The sequence below is a fragment of the Triticum aestivum genome, chromosome 5A (assembly GCF_018294505.1).
Source record: "Triticum aestivum cultivar Chinese Spring chromosome 5A, IWGSC CS RefSeq v2.1, whole genome shotgun sequence".
In the NCBI taxonomy this organism is placed as follows: domain Eukaryota; kingdom Viridiplantae; phylum Streptophyta; class Magnoliopsida; order Poales; family Poaceae; genus Triticum; species Triticum aestivum.
Window position 1 is genome coordinate 168,016,971 of NC_057806.1, and position 6,000 is coordinate 168,022,970.

The 6,000-nt window shown below is 43.6% G+C and overlaps 1 long non-coding RNA gene across 6 annotated transcripts; it reads right to left on the bottom strand.

Annotated features, from left to right (window-relative positions):
• Window positions 1-1,347: 1,347 nt before the first annotated feature.
• LOC123102725 (uncharacterized) lies at window positions 1,348-5,169 on the bottom strand. Of its 6 annotated transcripts, XR_006449238.1 has the most exons (5): window positions 4,358-5,167; window positions 3,419-3,608; window positions 2,812-3,043; window positions 2,458-2,552; window positions 1,348-1,966 (listed from the first exon to the last, which is right to left on the bottom strand). It is a non-coding gene; the product is annotated as an uncharacterized lncRNA (long non-coding RNA). The 6 variants fall into 6 exon arrangements; XR_006449235.1 differs by having other exon boundaries at window positions 2,812-3,732; window positions 4,358-5,169; XR_006449234.1 differs by having other exon boundaries at window positions 2,812-3,608.
• Window positions 5,170-6,000: the final 831 nt, after the last annotated feature.

Here is a 6,000-nt window from a genome sequence, read left to right on the forward strand (position 1 = left end):
CCGACTCCTGCCTGCATCTACTACTATTACTCCACACATCGACCGACTCCAACCTGCATCTAGAGTACTAGTTGACCCGCTGCGCCAAATGGCACAGAGACCTGCTGAAGACATGTTGTCGATGAAAATAGTTTCATGCTGCAAGAACCTTCAACTAAATCATGCTATTTTTTAAACATGTTTATTATTTTGTTAAATAATAGTCTGGGAAATGGGAAACTTTGCATAATATGAATATGGCCACTATGATGAGAGAGTAAAGTTGGCATGGTTGTATTTTTTTAGCAAGTTTGAAAACATGGTTATCATGATGAGAAACCTGGCCGTGCATCTTTTTCCTACAAAAAAAGAGGGAAAAAGATAAGAAACCTAAGAAAAAAACATGTATTTGTTGTGCATATACGGAGATATAGGGATCAGGAGGTATTAGGATAGCCCATATGTTATTTAGCCCAGCCCACGTAGAGCGATGCCTGTGGCCCGTGAGGAGCTGAATATGAAGCGGCAGGGGCGGATCCAGCGGAGACTGTTTATCCCCTTCCTTTCGTTTCCTCAACCGCCGACCGGTGTGATTTCTTACCTCTTTTGATTTCGGATTTGTCTGCATGCATGGATTTACTTTCCATTTATCTTGATCTTGCATCTCCCCTCTTTTTTGTGGCGATTCCCACCCCTTTTGTCTCGTTTTCTAGGCATTATAGATCTTGTGATGCGATCCTTTCTATTTAGGGATGCACTCATATGGAAGTAAACTTCTGCAGTTATTCCAATGGTTATTTATAAGCTGACATTGTTTTGATTGAGAATCGATGGTGTCATAGGTCGGTGCGATATCAGTTCTGATGAAAGCATCTACTCTAAACATAATGATAATAATAAATTGAGGCTAACCTATGTGGCTAAGGTAAACAAAAAAGAAGAACACACCATAATTCTTAAAGTACCTATCCTAGGATGCATTTGACCGCGGTACCATCCTAAAAGTCCTTCCTGATGCTTCTTAGCTTCTTTCCTTAGATAATCGCCCTGTTTTTGAGTTTTCGCTAATTTTAACAAGGTCCCTCTTACCCCCTTCACATAATAGGTAAGAAGGTAAGAGTTAATCAGGGACCATGTTAAAACTGCTCTTTAGTTTTTGTGACACCTTCTCAACCCGATAAGAGTTCCATTGATAAGCTGATCTATGGGTTCAATACCCATAAATGTCAAGAGAAAAAGATCATGTGATGCATCTCTGCTAAGTCTTCAGAAGGTTGTGGAGCTCTAAATTTCTCTCGAATAGCCGCAACAGAAAAGAATAAACCATACCATACTCAAGTTGACTGGTGCAAAGCTCGTTATAAAACAGAAACTTCAAAGGCCATATCAGGTAATATGTTGATAGGATTTAGAAAACAATGGCTGGGAAAACAAAAATATTTCGTAGTACAGAACAAGCCAACAAAAACATTTCAACACTAAAGTAAAACTGCAGCAAGCACAATGGTTACACTACACTGTTTAGATACCTAATTGCTAATTTAGGTTATGTGGCTGATGGAACCAAACAATATATAAAGAATCTATTTTCAAGTACTCCCTCTGTAAACGGTCCAGTCCTATGAGGACATTACACATCAGTCAGAGTTCCATGGAGACGGTCTCCTTTCCTATACCTAACCTATGTATATATGCCTCCATGGAGATAGACGAAGACGACACGACCCACATCACGACAACACAGTTCTAGTTTCCTTGGTCCATCCCCTTGCTTCTCTTCAGGTCTCTACCTTGGTGTTGTCATGCTACTCCTGCATTCCAATCTAACATTTAGCTAATATAAACTCACTGCTCTCTGTACAAGAGAGCAGTAATAGGGTACAGAAGAAAAACTGGAACTTCACTTAATCACTGAAGTGTGTAAAGCCCAGCTCTGAATTTTCGGTTGCACCGCTCATCATCATCCATCTCAGAGAATAGGCAAAATCTACAACAATATGAATGGCCTTAGAATTAACTGTTGCGAGAATAAAGGATGTACATCTACAACTACAGCAGAATTAACTGTTACGAATTTTTTTTGCAGGAGTGAACATGAGCTTTGTAGTTCTATGTTTATTTTATGGAGCAGTACTGGCATTATTAAAAACAATCTTGTAGTATTATCATTTTTCCGAGAGCGCAGTATAAGTTATTTGAAATCGTGGAAAAGCAACCTGAAAATTGTCTGAAGGCATGAAGACCAGAATTCAGAGTAAACGGTTGTAAAATACCAAGAAGCACTTCATGGAATATATTTGATTACTCAGCATTAAACAACCAAACAAGAGTAGTAAAAAATGACCGAAGGATGATTTTAGCAGGCATTTTATGAAAATAATCTAGCCTCATTGTATTGAACACTGAAATGAATCATCAACTAAGAATTTTAAATTCCTGCTGAATTCCTTTGGGATTCAAATTTAGGGCAAAAGAAACCTTGCATTGTTCATCGAAGGGTAAAATTCTCGGGGCGTCTTGATTCTGGACCACTCAAATATCATGGAGGTTATACCATATCCATTCAGTAAAATCTATAACAAAAGAAATGTACGCATACATATCAGGATGAAATTCCTCATATAGATCATTATAACTAAGGCAACAAATAATATTTCAGGCTACTACCGTGTATGCTTTAATCATAGTATTTTTCACTGCAAATAATATTTGCTCTTTGTCAAAACATACGGGAATGTAAGGAAAAAGTCATACACAAGGGGAAGAGAAAAACGTCATGTAACATTCTTCAAGCCAAATAAACATTAGTAGAATCCTACAGGAGAGACTCACCATAAAATCGGGTCCATTCTTTGAATAACCACTTCATGCAAAATCCCTTACAATATATTCAGACCAATCCATCAACCAAAAAATTGTAGTGTTCTTCACCACTGAACTCTGATTCAAGAACTGAAGGGTATGTCAATTGCATATACTATCTTGCATGTTTTCATCTGTCTTTTCCCCTCCAAATGATAATTTTCTCCTTGCCAAAAGACACGAGAATGCAAGCAAAAAGGTCCTGGTGAGAGAAATGCATCCTGTTACAGCCTTACATGTGAAGCGAAATAAGCATTTTGTAGTAAGCATATATGGTAAACTACAATCTTCAGATAACCACATTGGGCAATCATTTACAATCAACTCAACCGACTAATCGGTCAATTCGACACCAGACAGTAAAGATAAACAAAAGTTACTAAAAACTTTTGAACCACAGATGCCTTGTACTTAATCCATATAATAAGACCCACGAGGTAATGCAGAACAAAAATAGTAGCTCTATATCTTAACCAAACCACAGTGCAAATATTTTCCACAAATATCACAGTGAGCAGGATAAGAACAACATGATAAAAACAGCAGCTCTGCATCTTAATCGGAAGTTCATCCCTACGTCGACTCCCTGTTCGCCGCCACCTCCTCCTGGATCTCATCACCGGTAGCACACCGCAGTCGGCCAGCCAGCAATCAACACCAAATGCACGTTGGCGCCAAACAATGGACTTAAACCAGAAAGTTGGTCTGACATTACATCATCATGCAAATATATGCACTGGAGGGTGGGTACCCAGTAAAAGGACACCCTGAAAATGGAAATGCAATATGGTTAGCATTGAGACCCTCATTGCAAAAGAACCACCGGAAGGCCACAACTTTCTGGACAAAACTGGGTACTCCATTCCACTTGGAATGTACTGGCAGTATGGCCTGAATACACACAAATGAGTTATGTAAGACACAAAGGCAATCGTATTTTGTTGTGCAGCATCATTTACCTAGCACAAAACATTTTAAAAAGTGTGTTTCCGTCTTTCTGTTAGCACTTATTTACCAAATAGGAATGTAAAAGCTATATTTAAAATGGCAGGGTCTTAATAAAATACAATTAGATAGAGCAGCTTAGATGAATCAATAACATCCCTGCTTTTATGAATCCAATTCTTAGAACTCTTGGTATATTGCTATCTCTGTCCAGTCTAAATGTACGCTCGCAACATCATCTTGCGAAGTAAAAAATGATTGGATGCATTCTAAGTGCATAACATGATCTATGAAAACAATTTTACACAAAGCATATGAACCAACTTGAACTATTCAACCACCCATTGCCATTTTCTGAACTTAATCAAGAAAAGTGGCTACATATAGCTAAAATCAAAGAGAAACTATGAGGCTGCAGAAGAGCATCGTCTCCTCATGCCTCGTTTCCTGAGAAGAGGATAAAAGGGAAGGGTTTGCGAACACACAACCATGGCATGCCTCATCGATGAATCAGGGGCCAAGGGGAGGAGGCCGCACGGATAGAGTAAGAAAGAGATTGGGTGAAGCTCACTTCGGTGTTGGCAGCAGAAGCGGTCGCCGTCGCTCCTCGTGTGCGCATCTCCCCCAATCCGCACCCCTGGCCTTGACCGCTGCGCCCGCTGCCTGCCGAGCCTGCCGCGCCCGCTGCCCGCCGAGCCTGCTGCACCATGTGTGGCGCTCATAGACGCTAGCCGTCGCCGTGTATCAGTCATGGCACCATCGAGACGCTCGATTTCACCTTTTCCTCGTCTAAATTCCGACCGGAAGACCCTGTCGTTGCCATGGGGCCCAAGTGACGGAGATGGTCGGCTGTGAGGACGAAGGAGGGAGGAGGAGGGAGGGGCCGACGACGCGGGGAGGAGAGGAGGCGGCCGAGGCGAGACAGGAGAAGAGTCCAGCCGCCGCCGCCCCAGATGCTGGCTGCTGCTCCCCTGCTTTCCCCTCCTCCTCCGTCGTCGCCCCAGATGCCGAGTCCCGATCGAGGCCGCACTCCTCGGCTCGAGGTCCTCCGGCTGAGGCCGGATCGAGGCCGTGCTCGTCGAGGCCAGCCATGGGGCGGCCGCATCTGGGCCACCACGCGACATGACCCTCTTCCCTGTAGCCTCATCCCATCGCGACGGGTCGCCTACCCTCCTCTTTCACCTCACCATCGGCCGACTCGGTGTGGCGGTGGCAGGGATCTGGGAAGGAGGGAGGAGGAAGAGAGGAATGGGGTGTGGCGGCTGTGAGAGGGGGAGGGAGGAGTGCGTGGCTTTGGATCGGGAGCTAGGGTTGGTGCGGTCGTGCCCAATGGGCTCCTCGCTCCAGCCCCAGCCCCCCCCTCCCCCCAGGCAAGCCACGGGACACGCGACGCGGGGCGCGCGAGGAAAGGGCTCACCCGACCGAAAATGACCTGCTGCTGACCCAGCCACTGCAAGTGTGAAACCAGCCCACTTGTCATTGGGCACTAAAATGACTGTGAGGTGAAAAATGATTTAACTGCAAGTGAAGATCCAACGGTGCAACTTAGTTGGAGGGGCAGATCGAACGGCCAACGAGGCCCCAATCGAGAGAGCCTTGTGGAGGTGAGTTGGCTAGCTTTTTTATAGTTTTAAATTAAGTTCATAGAACAGATTAACGCATTAAGTAAGATGGCATGATGGAATGGGATAAATTCAAGCAATATGATGAAAACTCCATCTTGTTATCCTCGATGGCAACAATACAATACGTGTCGGTTCCCCTTCTGTCACTAGGATCGAGCACCGCAAGATTGAACCCAAAGCTAAGCACTTCTCCTATTGCAAGAAAAACCAATCTAGTTGGCCAAACCAAACCGACAGTTCGAAGAGACTTGCAAAGATATCAAATCATGCATATAAGAATTCAAAGGAGATTCAAATAATATTCATAGATAAGCTGATCATAAATCCACAATTCAGCGGATCTCGGCAAACACACCGCAAAAAAGTATTACATCGAATAGATCTCCAAGAACATCGAGGAGAACATGGTATTGAGAATAAAAGAGAGAGAAGAAGCCATCTAGCTACTAGCTATGGACCCATAGGTCTGTGGTAAACTACTCACGCTTTATCGGAGAGGCAATGGTGTTCATGTAGAAGCCCTCCGTGAACGAATCCCCCTTCGGCAGGGCGCCGGAAAATGCCCCTAGATGGGATCTCACGGGTACAG